The 23,501-nt window shown below is 40.9% G+C and overlaps 1 protein-coding gene and 1 long non-coding RNA gene across 6 annotated transcripts in view; one reads left to right on the top strand and one right to left on the bottom strand.

Annotated features, from left to right (window-relative positions):
• The window catches only part of LOC130274202 (uncharacterized), a 75,636-nt gene extending 72,664 nt beyond the window's left edge, over positions 1-2,972 (top strand). The window contains exon 4 of the long non-coding RNA XR_008844286.1: positions 1,668-2,972. This is a non-coding gene — a long non-coding RNA (uncharacterized LOC130274202). The remainder of the gene's footprint in view (positions 1-1,667) is intronic.
• The window catches only part of RALYL (RALY RNA binding protein like), a 738,312-nt gene that overhangs the window by 152,609 nt on the left and 562,202 nt on the right, over positions 1-23,501 (bottom strand). The gene's annotated exons all lie outside the window — the stretch shown is intronic.

Here is a 23,501-nt window from a genome sequence, read left to right as displayed (position 1 = left end):
ATGTCCTTTCCTCTTATCCAAACCTCATATCCCGACCTTAAATCTCAATCTCATATCCCTACCTCACATCTCATCTTCATATCCCATCCCCTGCACTAACTACTCTTTACACCTGCCTGCTGTTATGTCTGCAGCCCAAGAGTACCGTGATCAGGAGAGGTCCTGGAATCCCCATAGACTTGCATGGGACTTCATACATAAAAACCCACACTCGCAAATGTGTGTGGGTTAGGGTGGATTTAATTCTCCTGTATGTGTACCCAGTGTCATGAAAATATCTTTGGCCTTTTTGAAGTGATGCTGGAACATGCATACATACAGTCATGGCTGTAAATGTTGGCACCCCTGAAATTTTTCTAGAAAATGAAGTATTTCTCACAGAAAAGGATTGCAGTAACACATGTTTTGCTATGCACATGTTTATTCCCTTTGTGTGTATTGGAACTAAACTAAAAAAGGGAGGAAAAAAAGCAAATTGGACATAATGTCACACCAAACTCCAAAAATGGGCTGGACAAAATTATTGGCACCCTTATCTTAATATTTGGTTGAACACCCTTTGGAAAAAAATTACTGAAATCAGTCGCTTCCTATAACCATCAAAAAGCTTCTTACACCTCTCAGCCGAAATGTTGGACCCCTCTTCCTTTGCAAACTGCTCCAGGTCTCTTATTGGAAGGCGCCTTTTCCCAACAGCAATTTTAAGATCTCTCCACAGGTGTTCAATGGGATTTAGATCTGGACTCATTGCTGGCCACTTCAGAACTCTAAAGCGCTTTGTTGCCATCCATTTCTGGGTGCCTTTTGACGTATGTTTGGGGTCATTGTCCTGCTGGAAGACCCAAGATCTCTGACGCAAACCCAGCTTTCTGACACTGGGCTGTACAGTGCGACCCAAAATCCGTTGGTAATCCTCAAATTTCATGATGTCTTGTACACATTCAAGGCACCCAGTGCCAGAGGCAGCAAAACAACCCCAAAACATCATTGAACCTCCACCATATTTCACTGTAGGTACTGTGTTCTTTTCTTTGTAGGCCTCATTCGTTTTTCAGTGAACAGTAGAATGATGTGCTTTACCAAAAAGCTCTATCTTGGTCTCATCTGTCCACAAAACATTTTCCAGAAGGATTTTGGCTTACTCCAGTTTTGGCAAAATGTAGTCTTGCTTTGTTATGTCTCTGTGTCAGCAGTGGGGTCCTCCTGGTCTCCTGCCATAGCATTTAATTTCATTTAAATGTTGACGGATAGTTTGCGCTGACACTGATGCTCCCTGACAGGGTACCAATAATTTTGTCCAGCCCATTTTTGGAGTTTGGTGTGACATTATGTCCAATTTGCTTTTTTTCCTCCCTTTTTTGGCTTAGTTCCAATACACACAAAGGGAATAAACATGTGTATAGCAAAACATGTGTTACTGCAATCCTTTTCTGTGAGAAATACTTCATTTTCTTGAAAAATTTCAGGGGTGCCAACATTCATGGCCATGGCTGTACAAACATATGTTGAGTTTTATATAGAAATAAGTCACTAATATATTGATTATCACATATCCAGACATCCTTGAGCTACGTGAAATATTGACCATTGACAGAGGGACTGTCCTCACTACTTCCTGTTTTCCACCATAAACAATAACTTACATTTTTATTGTGTATTTTCAACAGAGATGAATGGGAAACTTCTTATAACTATTGAATATGATTTATGAGAAGACTTTGACTGGAAAACGGGACAATTCTGCTTAGTACACCATATTGCTACCCTTTGTTTTTTTTTTTTATATTATCCTTGTCAGCTATCCACCTGAACAATTGTTCTATCCAAATCTCCAGGAAGACATCATGCTCTATTGCTGTTGTGCTGACACTATCCCATTCATCACATGTTCATCTTAAACAATGTTGACAGGAGGTGCTCAGTCCATGGATCACCCTCTAAAAATTCTGTGTTATATGGAGAACGAATATTAGGGTAATAATGATAACTATTACACTTGTTGTTTCTTTGTTGGTAGATGGCTCATTTGACAAATTATATTGGATGTTTCATGTTACCAAGGTGATTTTAGCAGAGAGGGACAACTTAACCTGTGGTATATTTCAAAAGGCACTCTTCTTCTTGGATGTGTGAGGCTTTATCTGGAGGCAATTGGCATGAAATTGACTACATTTCTCTCTTTTTGCTTTGCATTTGTTCTCAACCAAGTGCAGTAAATTGTGGCATTTATAACTTAGACTCAAATCTTTAGAAATGGAAACAATTATCGGGTGATCTGACTTTCTATCACCTCCATTTAAAAACCACCTTTCCAACAAAGGAAATGTTAATCACATATTACAATTATTATTGGGAACACAATTTAGACACAGGCCATATTGTTCCATGCACGGCTTCATCTTGAAGGTCATAAAATTACCTCATGGTTTGATGAACAGGTTGTAATGTGAGAAAGAATTACGTTTCTGGAAGTAACAAGTGCCATAATATCTACTAATACATTATGACTGAAATTTAGACATGTACTATGCTACACAACACTCTGTGTTGTGGTCTTTTATATTATAAATCTGTATAGCATAGTATCTGTCTAAATTTCAGTCTTCATAAGACATTGGTGCCCACCACATTTTTTAAATGTGCAGAATGTCCACACGTTTTCCGTACAGACGTTCTGCACATTTTATGCTGTATGAACATAGCCTTAAAGTCAATTGCAAATTTTTTGAGGAAAAAAAACTGATGCAAAAAAGAATGGTTTCACAGGATGCAAAAGGATGCTTTTCCCACAACATCCTGTTTCCAAAGACTTACATTGTACAAAAAAATGGTTACAACTTTTTTTTTTTTTAAAGATTGTATATTTGGTTAAGGGTGCATTCATACCTTGTATTTACTCTCTGGCAACTGAATCCAGCAGTAGAATTTGAAAACCACCTGCTGCCATTTCCCTGCCGTAACTGGGCCCTACTCCATTTGTTTCAATGAGCTGAACGGAGTCAGTTTGTTACTCCAGTTGGCTCTTTAAAATAAATTGGGTACAGCACAGATCCAGCAGGCATACAGCAGCAGGTGGTTTTGAAATTCTATATAAATAGAAAATACTAGTATAGCTCACTATAGCTAGATATGTGCCCAAGGTTACTGGTGTTGCCTAAACCCCAATTAGGCCAAGGAATACGTTAAGAAAGTGTTGTATAATAAAAAATTATACAGAAAACTAGTTCTCAGAGTTACGTAGAAATGGTAGTGAGAAGAAATATCCAATAGCGGTTTTGAAATTGCCATTTACCCTAGAAAAATGGTATTTAAGAAATACTTGTCAAAAGGATACAATTATAAACTTTTAACCAAAATGGGCACCTTATTGAAAACCAGAGGATCTGTAATGCTGGGGTTGGCAGTGTTCGTAAGTCCTGTAGAGAAAGAATGGAGCACTGGCTGCTCACATGCTGTGCGCTCTGTTCATTTGTGGTGAATATTTGTCTGCATGTTCCTGATAAGTGGGGAAATTAGTCAAAGTACTCTGCCACTAGACATCTTATCCCCTATCCAAAGGATGCGGGGCAGAGGCTCGTGACATCACGGCCACAACCGCTCAACGCAAGTCTATGGAAGGGGGCTTGACGGCCGTCACGCCTCCCATAGACTTGCATTGAGGAGGCGTGGCCATGATATCATGAGCGGGCGTGACCGTGACATCACAAACGGGCGTGACCGTGACGTCACGAGCCTCCAGCGATGCACCCGACACTCTATAAAGGAATGCTGGTTGCAGCAGGGAGATTGAGTCCCAGACCACCGCGATCAGACATCTTATTCCCTATCGTTTGGATAGGGGATAAGATGTCTAGGGGCGGAGAACCCCTTTAAGGTTTGCACATGGAATATCAGTCTTAATAAATATCCTCCATTATTACTTTCAGTTGGCTGATTCAGCACAGAGTACTTTTTTCTCTTTCATTACAGACATCCGTACTTTGGAAAGTAAAATGACTTTGCATTTAATAAATATTGATAAACAAATTTGCCTTTAGATTGGCAAACCGCAGACTCCTCTGGGCCACAGCATATAATGAAGACCAGAAGAAATGCTTCCATAGAAGAAAAACACCTTATTTTATACAATTCAGTTCAAATCACACAAAGGTTATAAAGAAGGGCTTTACTGGTGTGAAATGGATGAAACACTGGCGGCATGCACCAGTGTGCACAGACAAACATTAAAATAGAGATGAGACTCAACAACTTCCACCTGTGACACCGGCTTGAGATGTTTTGCAGAGTAAATAAGCCAATTTTTGAGCGTCAAAATTCCTGATTGCACTTGAGCTGCAGTGAGGAATGATCTGGCTCCACGTTCTCATGACTTTATCCCTACACTGAAATGTCGGGTTATGGTACAGGACAAACCGGAGTTTATACTTGACAAAACAAATTAGGTTGTTAATTTAAAAGTGTCATCATAATGACATGTTGTCTCAGAGGACATCTTTTATATTATCTCCACTTTTACAACCCTCCCTCCCCCATAATGTGTCATCTGTTTTGCTATTTATATGACATATATATCAGGTTTTTTTTTAAGTCAAAGAATTTGAATTATCAATTGTATCTTAGGAGATGCTATATCATGGTTAGAGACGAAGATTTTTCAGGGCTTCAATTCACCTAAATTATACATAATTGATCCAAGAGTTCTAATGCAAACACTATTCAATCTGACATAAACAGACAAATCCCATGGCCCTTCACATTTTTTATACTATTTTCTAGAGATCTTACTTTAACCCTGCAGTATTGGGCTCTGTAAGGCCAAGGATAATCTTTTAGATGTTGAAGACTGGAAGTACAGTTCCTGACACAGACAGAGGTGTCAGCAGAGAGCACTGTGGTCAGACAGAAAATAACTATACAACTTTCTCAGGGGCATACAGCAGCTGATAAGTACTGGAAGGATTATGATAGAAGTAATTTACAAATCTGTTTAACTTTTTGGCACCAGTAGATTTAAAAAATGTTTTTTCCACTGGAGTACCCCTTTAAGTAAGAAATCTGATTCTTAGGAAATGTCTGCCATTTTATAAATTACATTGTCATATTATTTGAAGTATACACGGTCACAACTTAGTGCTCCTATGGCGAGCCACATAGCTGGGTTTGCAAGCCCCATGGCTTTTAAAGAATTGGTAGAACACAATAGTTCATGGTGGAGCATCTTCCTGTAAAAATGTGTTGAGTATATAAAGCAAATAAGCATTTAACAGATCAGTGACTAATGGATAGTAAATCTTTGGGTAAATCTTCACACTGTGGAATTCCCGCGGAATTCCACGAGTGGACTTCTGCGCAGGGAACATTCCCATCAGTGTGAACGGGTATCCCGCGAGACACGTTCACACTGCGGAATTTCAGCAGCAGACTGAATTCCGCCACTGAAATTGTTCCGCAGACTTCCGCGCAAAGAACATGTCCATTCTTTGCGCGGAAGTCCGCGAGCACTGCATAGCCATCAATGGTGACGGTACAGTGCCGAACAGTCCCTACCACCTAAGTATTTGCGGTGGCGGCCGCCAGATGGGATTTCTGCTCGCTGAATTCACTCCCCACAAGCCACCCCCAGCCCATTACCCCCCACCTCCGCAATGTGAACATACCCTTACTCAAAACTGGACTAATGGGAGGACATTCACCTCTGATAAAGTTGGCCACTGTTTAAAGTGTATCCTGGCCTCCGGACTTCCACATACATCATGAGTCATGGGCTTTGTAAGGCCAAGTAGAATCTTCTAGATGTTGAAGACTGAAAGCATAGTTACTTGACACTACTTTGTTCTAGTTCAGTGCTTCCTAATCTCTTAAAGGGTTATTCCCAACTATATTAATGCAGTCAAACTTGTAGGGCATTTCTTTTACAAATACATTCATTTAGAAAAATTGCCTCCTTCTCTTGACATTCTTGCTCCTTATCCTCCCCTTGTTGACAACTCATTGACTAGGTTAAAGACCACTACTCCACTATGAAAGTGATGGTCAGGCTGGTAGATATACATATATATATATATATATATATATATATATATATCATCATAAACATTACAAATTTGATTCTTGGGAAATTCCTGACATATTGTTAAGGAGATCGTCATAATAAGTATACACAGTCACAACTGGATTACTCAAAACTGGACTCAATGTAGACATTCACCTTAGACTAATGTTGGCCAAATGTTTAAAGTGTACGGTGGCCTTCTGACTCTCTACTGACATCATCAACTTGGTGGAGAGTTTGTAGGCCACCATACACTTTAAACAGAAGATTTGGGCTTGTTGGATTTTAACAGCATGACCAGTATGTTCTGGGAGAGATAAGCTACTGCCAGAGCTGTCTGGCTGTGGCTTATCCCTCCCCATAGAGGAAACATAAACATTTGGCCATGCCGACCAGTCATCTGTACGAATAGGTCAGGAGGTAACTGCTGGCCAAGTAAATGTTCAGTCAACAGTTATATAAAGCTTATGGTCACCTTTACCGTCATATGAAAATTTCACCTTTAAATAATTTCATAATTGATGTACTTTTTCATAAACTTTTTCATAACTTTTCATAACCAATTGTTATATTTCAAAACTACTTTGTATAATCTGCGTGCATAGTCACATGCAAGATATTGAGAACCTATTAAGCACCATGATGTCTTTGAACGAAAACACATTAAGTTGTTATTTAAAAGGGGATCTGCAGATTCTTCAAAGCAAAAGATTCTATAGAGAATAGATTTGAAACCAATCCTATCCAAAGCAAGCAGAACAAACCCCTATTTACATAAGCCACAGACATTATAACGCAATATAAATAAATAATAGACAATGGATTTTTGCATTGTATGGGATTATTTTATGTTTCGGGTCAATTCAGACCTTCTATCAGTGAGCTATGCAGCTTTGCATCCACACCACGGTGTGAAAAATTCAATACTTACGATTCCTATCTTCTTGCTGGAAATGTAGAGCATTCACATTTGTATTAGCTTCTCGACTTTCTTGGATAATCTCTTCTACCAGTTCCACCAACAAACAAATCTATTCACGGTGGAGCTAAGCAGCTTATGTATATTTTTCCAGACAATATAAGACCTTGTTTGATTAATAATGGAAGGACAACTCTGCAAACTTCTCCTTGTCTGTTAGCTGTATCCTAGTTTTATTTAAAAGAAAATCACAGAAATAAACTGAGGGCAAAAAATCTGGCCACAATACCAGACTGCACACAGTAAATCCGGAAGTGGATAATTTTTTTTAAGTTTAAACTATAAGACTATTATTTTTTATTTCCTCCAGGTTTTAGTAAAAAAAAAAAAAAAAAAAAAACAAAACAATGCATTGTGTGAAGCTGTAGGCATCTTTGAAATGGCAGAGTCTGTATGGTGGCATAGTAAATCAACTTCAGTCCTGATTTTGTCAGATATTCTGTGCCAAATTTGGCCAAAATGATAAGTGCCACATTTTCAGAAAGCTCACCCATGGTTTTTATTGTTATTTTTTTTTTCTGAGGGGACATTGCCTCAGTGTTTATACTTCCTCAGAATAAGCCAGTTGTTGAATATCTCCCCCTTCTGTCGTCTTATGGTGCTTTCATCCAGTGCTCTTCTAACCCCTAGCCTTGGCCAAAGCCTATTAATGACCACAGTTAAAAGGGCAGTTACTAAGTGGCTTTGGGCTAGACTGTTACCTTTATTAAGGGGTATATCTCTGTAATATGTCATCTAATGCAACATGGCACACTTCCATATCTATAGTCATATTAAGGCCAATGAGCATAAGAGCTTACAGTTGGGTCCTATAAGAAGTGAACCAAAGAGCATCATTGCACCCACTAGGTTGTCAAAGCTCTGTGTCAAACAAGGGGGCAAGAACGCTGAGCTTTTGACTCTTTAAAATCAATGTCAGGGTTGCAAGAGAAAGTATTACAAGACCATTTTAATTAATGCTAATTGGCCGAAAGGGCTAAAAATGAAAAAAGGCCATACATGTCATGCTGTACTCTAATATTGCCTTCTAAAGGAAGTTGTCATGGTGAACTCAATAAAAGAGTTCAAAAGGGGCCTATAGGGAGAAAATGTGGATCCCCTGGTATGGGTCAATTGGCATCAGCCTCATAAGGGTTTTTTGCCTCCCTCTGGATCAACACAGAATAAAAAGTGGGGACACAAAATAAATATGGGTTGAACTTTATAGCCTCCTCTTACAACATTATAAACTATGTAACTATGTATGTAACATTATCAAGTAATATGAATAAGGTTCTGTCCCAATGACTGGTTTTTCATAATGCAACCAATGCCTTACAAATTATCTTATGGTATCCTATTAAAAGAACCATTTCAGACTATACCTATTCTTTAGAACCCCCCCCCCCCCCCCCACACACACACACACGTAATCTGCTGTAATCTGTAGGGCAACCCAGCAGTAATTGTTCAATTTCGCTGCAGCGTCACCACAGGGAAAGTTAAGAATTAAACAGTTCAAATCTAAGGATTGTTTTTGTAATGGAAGACATGACAGTTCCTTAATAGTGAAAGACTAACTGTTGTCCACCTAGACTAGGAGTTGTTGAGGAACATGTGAATAGAGAACTCCTATAAATTTAAAATCTCTAATAGGGTATATCATTTTATTTTTTTTAAATAGACAACCACTTAAAGCATCACTGTAAGCATCTGCACAGTAGCACAGTTTAGAATTAGACTGTTCATGTTATATATAAATCAGAGTTTATTTTCGAATAAAAGATTATAATCGCACAGCTTGTACAATTTCAAAAAAGCAATGTTTTTGAAAATGAAAAAAAATGTCACGTAGCTTCCAAAGAACATTGCAAGTAAAACCACTGACATAGGAAAAAAAGTAAATAAGAGATGGTAAGGGTTTATCTCTCTGCAATTAGGTCATTCTTATTAAATCCAGCAAAACATGTCTACAGAATGGTAGTAGATTAGAAGCGCTCATACCACAATACAAGATGTGAACTCTGATCTAGAAGCAAAACCTCTCGGAAATGAAAAGCCATTCAATATGTGTTTTCAGAAGCCAATAATGTAAGATAGCAAGCAACTAAAAACGTAGAGGATTCTGCTTTGTTTCTACTTTAAATATAAGGGGTATGGATAACTTGGTGGATACTACTGTATTGAAAACAAAGGCCATTCTAAATGCCTCCAAAAAAGTGATGCCACATTTGGTTTGTTAAATGTAATAGACTGTATAGTCCTTTAATGGTTAGTTCTGGAATCCAACCAGTGACATATCTGCATGGTGATACAACGCATTTTTATGAAAATTATGACTGGGGTAGAATTAAACTTTTCTAGCTTGGTATGAATCATTTTTTGATTTATTAAACCTGTTTTTGGCTTTAGAAAAAAATGAAAATTTTTGTGCAATTTTTGGATGTCCTTTTTGCCCTTTTGTGTGGTTTATTGTAAAATAGGCGTGATCTAATCCTGCATCTAATTTTTCCTAATATATATTTTGGCGGAAATCAACTCCAGCATGGAGCTTGTGTAGATTTCTGCATACAGCGTGTGGGGCAGGTGCAGCAATGCCTGATTTATTGATTTAAGTCTATGGAATAGTGGTTGTCTGTGCACACAGCCTATGAAAAATGGTTGTATTTTTTTTACATCCTACTTTTTTTTAATACAAGAACAATTTTTACTTGTTTAAAAATATTTTTTTACAGGCACACAGGCCCATGCACACAAAGACATAAAAAGGGTCTTCTTCTGCCCTTACCCCTTTAATGCCTTTCACTGCTAGTACATTGCTTAGATGCTGGGTCAGAGAAGGGGCCTACCACCAGGACATTCCCCCAGACCATGTAACTATATCACTCTCCTCGCATCTATAGCCTTGGGTCTTGGGGCTGCCTGACATAACAACTATGGGGAAGATTTATCAAAACGTGTGCAGAGGCAAAGTTGCCCAGTTGCCCATAGCAACCAATCAGCTTTCTTCTTACATTCTTAACAAGGCCTCTAAAAAATGAAAGAAGAAATCTGATTGGTTGCTATGGGCAACTGGGCAATTTTCCTTTCCACAGGTTTTGATAAATCTCCCCCTATGTGAGCAGAAGTCCGATTTGTGCAGTACTGTGGAGGTTGTGCCTAACATTGCCTCCTGCTCACACAATAGTATTGTAATGTAATGTACTGTGTTAGCACTAATCACTGCTGCCTTTCACTGCTCATAGATGAGCTGCATATCCTGCAGCCTGTCTTCCACGGGCAGGTGGTAGCACTGCCCCCTGACCCTAGATGACTACGCCCTTTACCCTGGATGGCCCTTCCCCCTGACCCTGGATGGCTCCGCCTACAACCTCTAGTCTCCTGTTTGCCATTATTGGCTGGGGGGCAGGTGTATGCAAAATGAAAAAAGAAATACAAAACAATTCATGAAAAATAACAAAAGCTAAAAATACAGACAGAAACTAAAAGCGGGCCCACTTAATAGGGAAAAATGGTCGAAAAAAAATTACAGGATTATTTAACGCAGCAAAAATATGTCAGGGAAAAATTTGTGCGTAAAGATAGCCTAGGGAAACCTGGGTTGTTCATACTATATGTTTTATACTTGTTAGATTGGTAACATTCTAGATCTTTGTAAAGGAAAATATTAAAATGTAACTGTCCTTTTAAGGCTTAATGGTGGGTTCCCAGACACTGAGACCCACAACAACCACTACGATGACCATAGCCATCTTTATTCTGCCATCACTAAAACAAACTTCTAACAAATGTGAATGATAAATCTACAGTAAACATGTATCTATCCTCAAAAAAAATAGTATAGAAGTAATAGATTAGATAAACCTTTTTTTTATCTCATCTGCCGACAATCTTTTATTAGCTTTCCTCAGCCACTCAACACTTCTAGGAGCCAAAAGTTAAAGGGGCATGACGTTCAGCAGAGCTCCACAGCCAGTTTGTTCTGTTGATCAGTTGAGTGCTTACTGCCTGGTTCCTAACCATTTTAACTTTTTACAGATATCGTTAACATATCAAGATTTACACAATGATTATCCTAAGGCTATGTTCACACAATGGAATTTTTGTGCAGAATTCCGCATTGGAATTCCACACTGAGATTCTGCAGCAGTAGAGCCTCTTTGATTTCAATGGGATTCTGCTGCGCTGTTCACATAGTAGAATTTCTGCACCGAAAACATTTGGCACGGAGATTCAAATTCCAGTGTCCACATGTCTGTTATTTCTGCGGACTCCACATAGAAATGTTTGCTGTTTCCTGTTTTATAAAAACACGCTCAGGAGCACAGAGTGCTTCATACTCGGTGGGTCCCGAGACATGATGATCAGGCTGATGTCTAGTATTAACCTTTAGATGCTGCAATCAAAGTTGGCTGCAGCGTGTTAAACGTGAAAAAAGTAATGCCGGTTAGCTCAGTGGGCTGATTGGGACCGCTGTGGCGAAATCGCGGTGTCCTGAACAGCTGAGGGGACAGCGAGAGGGCCCATACCTGTCACTTGCATATCCCTGAATATGGAAAAAAAAAAAAAGTTTTATGGGTCAGAAGAGGACATTTTTAAACATGCAATTTTTTGTAGAAAAAGTTATTTTTTAAAAGAAGTAAAACAAAATGAAGCCTATATAATTTGGGTATTGTTGTAATCATATGGACCTACAGGATAAAGATAAGGCATCACTTTTACCAAAAAGTGCACTGCATAGAATCGGAAGCCCCCAAAACTTACAAAATGCTGTTTTTTCATTTTTTTTTTTATTTGGCCCCATAAATAATTAATTTTTTTGTTTCACCTTAGATTTTGTGGGGAAATGATACATGTCATTATTGGTGGCACAGAAAAAAAGCCCTCATATGGGTCTGTAGGTGGAAAATTTAAAGCGTTATGATTTTTCGAAGGTGAGGTGGAAAAAATGAAAGTGCAAAAATGAAAAAAAACCTTAACGGGGTACTCCACTGCCCCAGCGTTCAGAGCATTTTGTTCCGAATGCTGGATGTGGGCTGCGGGGGTCGTGATGTCACGCCCCCTCCCATAGACTTGCATTGAGGGGGTGTGGTGTGACATCACGAGGGGGCATGGTGTGACATCACAAGAGGTGTTGCCCGCAGCCAGCACCCAGCGTTCGGAACAAAATGTTCCAAATGCTGGGGGAGTGGTGTAACCCTTTAACCCCTTCCCGCAGAATGTCATATATAAACGCCGGGTTGTGCAGTGCGTTCGCGCATCCCGGCGTTTATAAATGACATTCAGTTAACCCGGCGATGCGCAGCATCGCACGGGTTAACTGGCAGAAGTCCCGCTGTTTCCAGCAGGGGACAACTTCTGCTTCACCCCCAGGACCATCAATTGATGGTCCTGGTCAGCGATCACTGTGATTGGTCCCTGTGGACCAATCACAGTGATCTGGGGTGAAAGTTCAGATCCCCCGCACTGCCCGCCCCTGGAAGTCGGGCAGAACGGGGGACGAAGGCTGCAGGGGCTCGCGGGGACCTGCGGCATTCGGGGGGGAACACGTGGGGACCGGCGGACTTACCTGATCCAGCGGCGGGACCGAGGAGCAGCGCGGGACCGGCCACGTGGACGAGCAGCGACGGGTAAGTATGTGGTCCTCAGAGGCAGCAGTGAAGATCTTCACTGCTGCTTCTAGGAGTCTGAAAACTACAACTCCCAGCATGCCTAGACAGCCTTTGGCTGTCTGGGCATGCTGGGAGTTGTAGTTTTGCAACATCTGGAGGGCCTCAGTTTGGAGACCATTGTATAATGGTCTTCAATCTGTGCTCTTCCAGCTGTTGCAAAACTACAACTCCCAGCATGCACTGACTGTCCAGGCATGCTGGGAGTTTTAGTTAAGCAACATCTGGCCCTTCAGATGTTGCCGAACTACAACTCCCAGCATGCCCTTCAGCTGTCTGGGCATGCTGGGAGTTGTAGTTTTGCAACAGCTGGAGACACACTGGTTGGGAAACATTGTTTCTAACTCAGTGTTTCCTAACCTGTGTGCCTCCAGCTGTTGCAAAACTATAACTCCCAGCATGCACTAAAAGACCATGCATGCTGGCAGTTGTAGTTTTGCAACATCTGGAGGGTCCCAGTTTGGAGACCATTGTATAAGGGTCTCCAATCTGTGCTCCTCCAGCTGTTGCAAAACTACAACTCCCAGTATGCACTGACTGTCCAGGCATGCTGGGAGTTTTAGTTCAGCAACATCTGGCCCTTCAGATGTTGCCGTACTACAACTCCCAGCATGCCCTTCAGCTGTCTGGGCATGCTGGGAGTTGTAGTTTTGCAACAACTGGAGACACACTGGTTGGGAAACAATGTCTGTTTCTAACTCAGTGTTTCCTAACCTGTGTGCCTCCAGCTGTTGCAAAACTATGACTCCCAGCATGCACTAACAGACCATGCATGCTGGGAGTTGTGGTTTTGCAACAGCTGATGCAAGCCCCCCCCCCCCCCCGCCCCGCCACCCCCGTGAATGTACAGGGTACATTCACATGGGCGAGGCTTTTACAGTGGGTTTCTCGCATCTTCAGATGCAGCAAATTTTGCACTCGGAAACTCGCTGTAATCCCCCGCCCATGCGACTGTACCCTAAAAACACTACACTACACTAACACAAAATAAAATAAAAAGTTAAAAACACTACATATACACATACCCCTACACAGCCCCCCTCCCCCAATAAGAACGTCCGGTACGCCACTGTTTCCAAAGCAGAGCCTCCAGCTGTTGAAAAACAACAACTCCCAGTATTGTCGGACAGCCGTTGACTGTCCAGGCATGCTGGGAGTTTTGCAACAGCTGGAGGCACCCTGTTTGGGAATCACTGGCGTAGAATACCCCTATGTCCACCCCTATGCAAATCCCTAATTTAGGCCTCAAATGCACATGGCGCTCTCACTTTGGAGCCCTGTCGTATTTCAGGGCAACAGTTTAGGGCGACATATGGGGTATCGCTGTACTCGGGAGAAATTGCGTTACAAGGTTTGGGGGGCTTTTTCTTCTTTAACCCTTCATGAAAAGGAAATGTTGGGGTCTACACCAGAATGTTAGTGTAAAAATTTTTTATTTTTTACACTAACATGCTGATGTTGCCCTATACTTTACATTTTCACAAGAGGTAAAAGGGAAAAAAGCCCCCCAAAATTTGTAACGCAATTTCTCCCGACTACAGAGATACCCCATATGTGAGCGCAAAGTGCTCTGGGGGCGCACAACAAGGCCCAGAAGGGAGAGCGCACCATGTACATTTGAGGTGATTTGCACAGGGGTGGCTGATTGTTACAGCGGTTTTGACAAACGCAAAAAAAACAAAACCCCACATGTGACCCCATTTCGGAAACGACACCCCTCACGGAATGTAATGAGGGGTGCAGTGAGAATTTACCCCCCACAGGTGTCTGACGGATCTTTGGAACAGTGGTCCATGAAAATGAAAACTTGTACAGCCCACTGTTCCAAAGATCTGTCAGACACCAGTGGGGGGCAAATGCTCACTGTACCCCTTGTTACGTTCCTCAAGGGGTCTAGTTTCCAAAATGGTATGCCATGTGTGTTTTTTTTTGCTGTTCTGGCACCCTAGGGGCTTCCTAAATGCGACATGCTCCCCGAGCAAAATTTGCTCTCAAAAAGCCAAATATGACTCCTTCTCTTCTGAGCATTGTAGTTCGCCCATAGTGCACTTCAGGTCAACTTATGGGGTACCTCCATACTCAGAAGAGATGGGGTTACAAATTTTGGGGAGTATTTTCTGCTATTAACCCATGCAAAAAGGTGAAATTAGGGGGGAAACACACATTTTAGTGGATTTTTTTTTTTTTTTTTTTACATATGCAAAAGTCATGAAACACCTGTGGGGTAATAAGGCTCACTTTATTCCTTATTACATTCCTCAAGGGGTCTAGTTTCCAAAATGGTATGCCATGTGGGTATTTTTTGCTGTTCTGGCACCATAGGGGCTTCCTAAATGCGACATGCCCCCCGAGCAAAATTTGCTCTCAAAAAGCCAAATATGACTCCTTCTCTTCTGAGCATTGTAGTTCACCCATAGTGCACTTCAGGTCAACTTATGGGGTACCTCCATACTCAGAAGAGAAGGGGTTACAAATATTGGGGGGTATTTCCTGCTATTAACCCTTGGAAAAATGTGAAATTTGGGGGGAAACACACATTTTAGTGAAAAAAAAAATTTTTTTTTACATATGCAAAAGTCGTGAAACACCTGTGGGGTATTAAGGCTCACTTTATTCCTTGTTACCTACCTCAAGGGGTCTAGTTTCCAAAATGGTATGCCATGTGAGGGTTTTTTGCTGTTCTGGCACCATAAGGGCTTCCTAAATCCCTTCTGAGCCCTCTACTGCGCCCGCCGAACACTTTACATAGACATATGAGGTATGTGCTTACTCGAGAGAAATTGGGCTACAAATATAAGTATACATTTTCTCCTTTTACCCCTTGTAAAAATTTAAAAATTGGGTCTACAAGAACATGCGAGTGTAAAAAATGAAGATTGTGAATTTTCTCCTTCACTTTGCTTCTATTCCTGTGAAACACCTAAAGGGTTAAAATGATGACTGAATGTCATTTTGAATACTTTGGGGGGTGCAGTTTTTATAATGGGGTCTTTTGTGGGGTATTTCTAATAAGAAGACCCTTCAAATCCACTTCAAACCTGAACTGGTCCCTGAAAAATAGTGAGTTTGAAAATTTTGTGAAAAATTGGAAAATTGCTGCTGAACTTTGAAGCCCTCTGGTGTCTTCCAAAAGTAAAAACTCGTCACTTTTATGATGCAGACATAAAGTAGACATATTGTATATGTGAATAAAAATTATTTTTTATTTGTAATATACATTTTCCTTACAAGCAGAGAGCTTCAAAGTTAGAAAAATGCAAAATTTTCAAATTTTTCATCAAATTTTAGGATTTTTCACAAGGAAAGGATGCAAGTTACCACAAAAATTTACCACCATGTTAAAGTAGAATATGTCACGAAAAAACAATCTCGGAATCAGAATGATAACTAAAAGCATTCCAGAGTTATTAATGTTTAAAGTGACAGTGGTCAGATGTGCAAAAAACGCTCTGGTCCTTAAGGCCAAAATGGGTTTGGTCCTGAAGGGGTTAAGGAGTTAAACTCCGGAATAAGAATTCATGCTGGAATGTAGCCGGTTACTAGACTGATTTTTTCACGTCACTTAAAAGTTTTCTAAAGTTTTTGCCAAAAAAGTTAAAGCAACATAAATTGATAAGAGCAGTCTACAGTGGGCGAAATGGAAAAAAAAAATGCTTTGAACTTCACCAAATCTTTACAATACGTCTGCAATATAATAGAATGTAAATGTAAATTATGTAAATTTAAATCATTTTCAAGAGAACAGAAAAGAAGTGCACTGACCAGCTCCCAAATATTTTTGCTGATGAGCTTTCATTGCTGTTGTAGCTCAAGTGACAGAATGCTGACAATAAGCCTTGCGCTAACTATGATTATTTCACTGTCGGAAATACATTGACCTTTTAAAATTACTCTATGCTTCAACAATTTCATCCTTACTGTAGTGTTACCTCATTTGCACTAACAGATGGACTGTGGGCTCAGCTTTACTGCGCCCTTGTCGAATTGAATAGAAGAGAATTTTTTGTATCACGGGTGCATCATTCAGCACTGGGAGTCTAATAGCTTTGTGCACATTCTAAATCAGGGGTCTCAAGCTGTGCCCCCCCCCCCCCCCCGATGTTGCAAAACATCTATACATGAAAAATTGAAACTACAACCTGCCACTACATGCATGAGGTCAAAGCTGCCCTGGATGTCGCCCTCCATCGCTGTCGCTCCATCCACGTGGTGTCCCAGTCGCTCCGGAACGTCTCTGCTGCACAGTATCCTCGCTCTCCATCGCCGCCATCACGTCGATACGCACGCCGCTCCTATTGGATGACGGGACAGCATGCACGACGACGTGATGACGACGAAGAAGAGCGCCGGCCATGCAGGGGATCCTGGCACGGAGCAGTCATTTGCCGATCGGATACCGAGGAGGCAGGTAAGGTCCCTCCCGGTGTCCTGTAAGCGGTCCCGAACAGCCCGACTGAGCAGCCGGGTTAGTGTCACTTTCGCTTCAGACGCGGCGGTCAGCTTTGATCGCCGCATCTGAAGGGTTAATACAGGGCATCACCGCGATCGGTAATGTCCTGTATTAGCCTCGGGTCCCGGCCGTTGATGGCAGCAGGGACCGCCGCAATAGGACAGGGTTTTAATGTGTATTTGCCATATAAGACACACCAACTTTTCCCCCCCCCAGTTTTGGGGAAGAAAAAGTGCGTCTTATACGGCGAAAAATGCGGTACATAGAGGACAGAAGGGAATATAACTGCAGAATCAGACTTCACTAAGTTTGTTTGTTGTCTGTTACCATGGAAATGCATAGTCTGCATAAGAGCTGTAAAATCAACAGAAAAATTTTTAAGCGTACCTGTCAGATCCCACAAAAAAATGACCTAATCCTGTTTTTTTTTACAACCACATGCACAACCAGTTAGAAAAAGTTGGTTTTGCAAAAAATCATTTGAGATACAGAAATGTTAAATATTCACAAAAATTTTACACTAAGTGGCACATGTGAAAAAATATAAGAAAAATATACCCCAAACTGAAGACCAAGCCAATGATGAATTTCCCCCTTTGTGTTTTTCTGTAAGTTGGTGCTCATTGGTTCTACTCATATGTACTTTAGGCAGGGGTAACGTATGTTCTATACAAAGGAGTGTGAGGAGTGTGTTGATGTTAAAGAATAATACAAATTTAAAATATAAACTTTTCTCCGACTCCAGATGCTTTCTGTTAAATGACATTTTTTATTTCTTCTTGAAGCTGCATACAGAATTTAAGATTATTTTATTATTATGGTCCTTAATGAAATGAGATTTCAGTGGATCTTTTGGGAAAAGCAGATGAGGCCGTATGATAAAAACATTCATTTATATCTTTCATTTTCTATTTACAAATAGACAAGCACAATAATGTATTTCATTGCGGTTTACTTACAAAATCTTAACCATGTTCTCTGAAACTTTGAGTAAAAAGGGAATTGAGGTGATAATAAAAATATATTTTTTAAATAAACTGGTGCCAGAAAGTTAAACAGATTTGTAAATTACTTGTATTAAAAAATCTTAATCCTTCCTGTACTTATTAGCTGCTGAATACTACAGCGGAAATTCTTTTCTTTTTGAAACACAGAACTGTCTGCTGACATCAAGAGAACAGTGCTCTCTGCTGACATTTGTCCATTTTATGAACTGTCCAGAACAGCATATGTTTGCTATGGGGATTTCCTTTTACCCTGGACAGTTCCTAAAAATGGACAGAGATGTCTGCAGAGAGCACTGTGCTCATGATGTCAGCAGAGAGCTCTGTGTTTCAAACGGAAAAGAATTTCCACTGTAGTATTCAGCAGCTAATAAGTACAGGAAGGATTAAGGTTTTTTAATAGAAGTAATTTACAAATCTGTTTAACTTTCTGGCACCAGTTGATTTAAAAAAAAAAAAAAAGTTTTTCACCGGAGTACCCCTTTAATAGATGGCTAATTTAACCATTTTTGGAGATGCAAACAACTTAAAAGGGTACTCCAGTTGAAAACAATTTCTTTTAAATCAACTGGGGCCAGAAAATGAATCCTTCCAGTATCAGCTGCTGTATACTACAGAGGAAGTTGAGTTGTTCTTTTCTGTCTGACCACAGTGCTCTCTGCTGACACCTCTGTCTGTGTCAGGAAGTGTCCAGAGCAGGAGAGGTTTGCTATGGGGATTTGCTCCTACTCTAGAGAGTTCCTGACATGGACAGAGATGTCAGCAGAGAGCACTGTGTCAGACAGAAAACATCAACTCAACTTCCTCTGGAGCACACAGCAGCTGACAAGTACTGGAAGGATTAAGTTTTCTAATAGAAGTAATTTACAAATCTGTTTAACTTTTTGGAGCCAGTTGATTTGAAAAAAAAAATAGTTTGCCACAGGAGTACCCCTTTAACCCCTTAAGGACTCAGGGCGTACCCATATGCCCCGTTTCCGAGTCATGAAGAACTCAGGGCGTACAGGTACGCCCTGTGTTCTTCCGGCCCCTGCCGCTCGCCAGGTTGGCAAACACTTAGTTGGGAAACAGACATTGTTTCCCAACCAGTGTGCCTCCAGTTGTTGCAAAACTACAACCCGCATCATGCACGGACAGCAAAATGGCATGCTGGAAGTTGTAGTAGTATGCCTCCAGCTGTTGCATAACTACAAATCCCAGCATGCCCTTCTGCTGTCCGTACATGCTGGGGGTTGTAGTTTTTGCAACAGCTGAAGGCACACTGGTTCCGTAACACTGAGAGTTTGTTACCTTACTCAGTTCTTTGCAACCAGTGTGCCTCCAGCTGCTGCACAACTGCAACCCCCAGCATGCACGGACAGCCAAAGGGCATGCTGGGAGTTGTAGTTTTGCAACAGCTGGAGGTTTGCCCCCCCCCCCCATGTGAATGTACAGGCTATATTCACACGGGCAGGTTTACAGTGAGTTTCTCGCTGCAAGTTTGAGATGCAGCAAATTTTCCGCTGCAGCTCAAACTCCCAGCGAGAAACTCGCTGTGAATCCCAGCCCATGTGATTGTACCCTAAAAACACTACACTACACAAAATCATGGTTTCTAAAACGGAGCCTCCAGCTGTTGCAAAACCACAACTCCCAGTGTTGCTGGAGAGCCATTGACTGTCCAGGCATCCTTGGAGTTTTGCAACAGCTGGAGGCACCCTGTTTGGGAAACACTGCCGTAGGGTAATTTTGGTATTGGATGCAAGTGTAATTCTTGCATCCGGGTCAGTCCCTATGCAAATCCCTAATTTAGGCCTCAAATGCGCATGGCGCTCTCTCACTTCAGAGCCCTGTCATATTTCAAGGCAACAGTTTAGAGCCAAATATGGGGTATTTCCGAACTCGGGAGAAATTGCCTAACAAATTTTGGGGGGCTTTTTCTCCTTTTACCCCTTATGAAAAGGTAAAGTTGGGGTTCACACCAGCATGTTATTGTAAAAAAATTTAATTTTTTACACTAACGTGCTGGTGTTGCCCCATACTTCATTTTCACAAGAAGTAAAAGGAAAAAAAAGACCCCCAAAATTTGTAACACAATTTCTTCTGAGTACGGAAATACTCAATATGTGGATGTAAGATGCTCTGCGGATGCACAACAAGGCTCAGGAGTGAGAGCACCATGTACATTTGAGGTGATTTGCACAGGGGAGGCTGATCATTACAGCGATTCTGAGATAAACGCGTAAAAAAAAACACCCACATGTGACCCCATTTTGGAAACTACACCACTCAGGGAACGCAACGAGGGGTATAGTGAGCCTTAACATCCCACAGGTGTTTGGAGAATTTTCATTTAAGTTGGATGTGAAAATGAAAAATTTGTATTATTTTTCACTCAAATGTTGGTGTTATCCCAAATTTTTCATTTTCACAAGGAGTAATAGGAAAAAAATCCCCCCAAAATCTGTAACCCCATTTCTTCTGAGTATGGAAATGCCCCATATATGGATGTAAAGTGCTCTGGGATGTAATTTTGCAACAGCTGGAGGTTTGCCCCCCATGTGAATGTACAGGCTATATTCACACGGGCAGGTTTACAGTGATTTTCTCCCTGCAAGTTTGAGATGCAGCAAATTTTCTGCTGCAGCTCAAACTCCTAGCGGGAAACTCACTGTGAACCCCCACCTGTGTGATTGTACCCTAAAAACACTACACGACTATGGGAGGTTTGTAAACGCACATAGCCCCCAACTTCAATTTCATCAAAATTCTCTCTCCAAAAGTCCAATAGCGCTCCTTCTGTCCTGAGACCTGTAGTGCTCCAGCAGAGCACTAAACATCCACATATGGGGTGTTTTCTTAATCAGGAGAAATTGGGCTTCAAATTTTGGGGTCCATTTTTTCCTATTACCCCTTGTGAAAAAGAAAAATGTGGGTTAACACCATGATTTTAGTGTTAAAAATCAAATTCAAGTCCAACTTCAACGTCAAACACCTTTGAGCTGTTAAGGTTCACTATACCCCTTGTTACGTTCCTTGAGGGGTGAAGTTTCCAAAATAGTATGCCATGTGGGGGTTATTTTGCTGTTCTGGCACCATGGGGGCTTCCTAAATGCAACATTGCCCCCAAAAACCATTAAAGCAAAATTTGTTTTAAAAAAATCCCACAGTTGCTCTTTCCCCATGTTGTGAGCCCGCAGGGCACTTTATGTCAACATATGAGGTATTTTCATACTCGAGAGAAATTGAGCTAGAAATTTTGGGGGGCTTTTTCTCCATTTATCACTTTTAAAAATGAAAAAAAATGGAACTACAAGAACATGTTAGTGTAAAAAATGCAGATTTAGATTTTTCTCCTCCAATTTGCTGCTATGCTTGTGAAACACCTAAAGGGTTAACAAACTTTCTGAATGTCATTTTGAATACTTTGTATTTTGTTTTTTAGTTTCTATAATGGGGTCATTTATGGGGTATTTTTCACAGAAAGGCCCCTCAAATCCACTTCAAACTTAACTGGTTCCTGAAAAATTCAGATTTAAAAATTTTCGTGAAAATTTAGAAAATTGCTAAATTTTAAAAATTTTCAGTACATTTTGGGATTTTTCACCAAGAAAGGATGCAAGTAAAGCCCCAAATTTCCCACTATGTTAAACTAGAATATGTAACGAAAAAGCAATCTCTGAATCAGAATAAATGGTAAAAGCATCCCAGAGTTATTAATGCATAAAGTGGCAATGGTCAAAATTGCAAAAAAGGGCTAGGTCCTAAAGGTGAAAAAGAGCTGAGTCCTTAAGGGGTTAAAGGCATATTCCCATCTAACAAGCTGTTCGGTGGGGCTGATTATGAGAATAGGTACAAAGTTGACTCGCAATTCTATTATGACAGGAGTCCCTGCTCCTGGCAAGGTGAGCTGTGCCTGCAGCTATACAGCCACGGGTATAGCTCATGTATTGCGTACATTCTGCCCAGCAAAGATTTACAGTAAACAAGCAATCTGTATAGAACGTCAGCAATAAAGGATGCTGGGCTGCACACCCAAACTCTGTTGTCAACATACAGTAAATCAGCAATCTATATAGATTTCTGGTTTAGTGTAACCCCTTCCTGGGCTGAGCACTATGTATCTTCCCAGCAAGAGTAAACAAGTGCTGCTGAGTAGTGCTAGTTTACTCTTTGGGGGTATACACTATAGAGCCATCTATATAGATGGCTTTATACTGTATACTGTGGGCAAAGATGTCCACTTACCCACCTCATTTCTGGTCTAGGCCTGGTCTTGTGTAGCCCTGCCTTTATTGATAAAGTCACTAGATGGGGTACTACACTGGAACATACAGTCATGGCCGTAAATGTTGGCACCCCTGAAATTTTTCTAGAAAATAAAGTATTTCTCACAGAAAAAGGATTGCAGTAACACATGTTTTGCTATACTCATGTTTATTCTGTTTGTGTGTATTGGAACTAAACCAAAAAAGGGAGGAAAAAAAGCAAATTGGACATAATGTCACACCAAACTCCAAAAATGGGCTGGACAAAATTATTGGCACCCTTTACTTAATATTTGGTTGCATACCCTTTGAAAAAAAATAACTGAAATCAGTCGCTTCCTATAACCATCAATAAGCTGATTACACCTCTCAGCCGGAATGTTGGACCACTCTTCCTTTGCAAATTGCTCCAGGTCTCTCTTATTGTAAGGGCGCCTTTTCCCAACAGCAATTTTAAGATCTTTCCACAGGTGTTCAATGGGATTTAGATCTGGTTGCCATCCATTTCTGGGTGCTTTTTGACATATGTTTGGGGTCATTGTCCTGCTGGTAAACCCAAGTTCTCGGACGCAAACCCAGCTTTCTGACACTGGGCTGTACAGTGCTACCCAAAATCTGTTGGTAATCCTCAGATTTCATGATGCCTTCCACACATTCAAGTCACCCAGTGCCAGAGGCAGCAAAACAACCCCAAAACATCATTGAACCTCCACCATATTTCACTGTAGGTACTGTGTTATTTTCTTTGTTCTTTGACTATCCTGCATTGACACCTTTCATCAACTTTTCTCTAACCGTCCACACCCAGGGAGATTAGCTACAGTGCCATGGGTTGCAAACTTTTTGATAATGTTGCGCACTGTGGACAAAGGCAAATCTAGATCTCTGGAGATGGACTTGTAACCTTGAGAATGTTGATATTTTTCCACAATTTTGGTTCTCAAGTCCTCAGACAGTCCTCTTCTCCTCTTTCTGTTGTCCATGCTTAGTGTGGCACACACAGAAACACAATGCACAGACTAAGTGAACTTCTCTCCTTTTTATCTGCTTTCAGGTGCGATTTTTATATTGCCCACACCTGTTACTTGCCCCAGGTGAGTTTAAAGGAGCATCACATGCTT

This window comes from Hyla sarda, chromosome 5 (genome assembly GCF_029499605.1).
Source record: "Hyla sarda isolate aHylSar1 chromosome 5, aHylSar1.hap1, whole genome shotgun sequence".
Classification (NCBI taxonomy): domain Eukaryota; kingdom Metazoa; phylum Chordata; class Amphibia; order Anura; family Hylidae; genus Hyla; species Hyla sarda.
The sequence above is the reverse complement of the archived record's forward strand: the minus strand, read 5'-3'. Positions and strand labels throughout refer to the sequence as shown.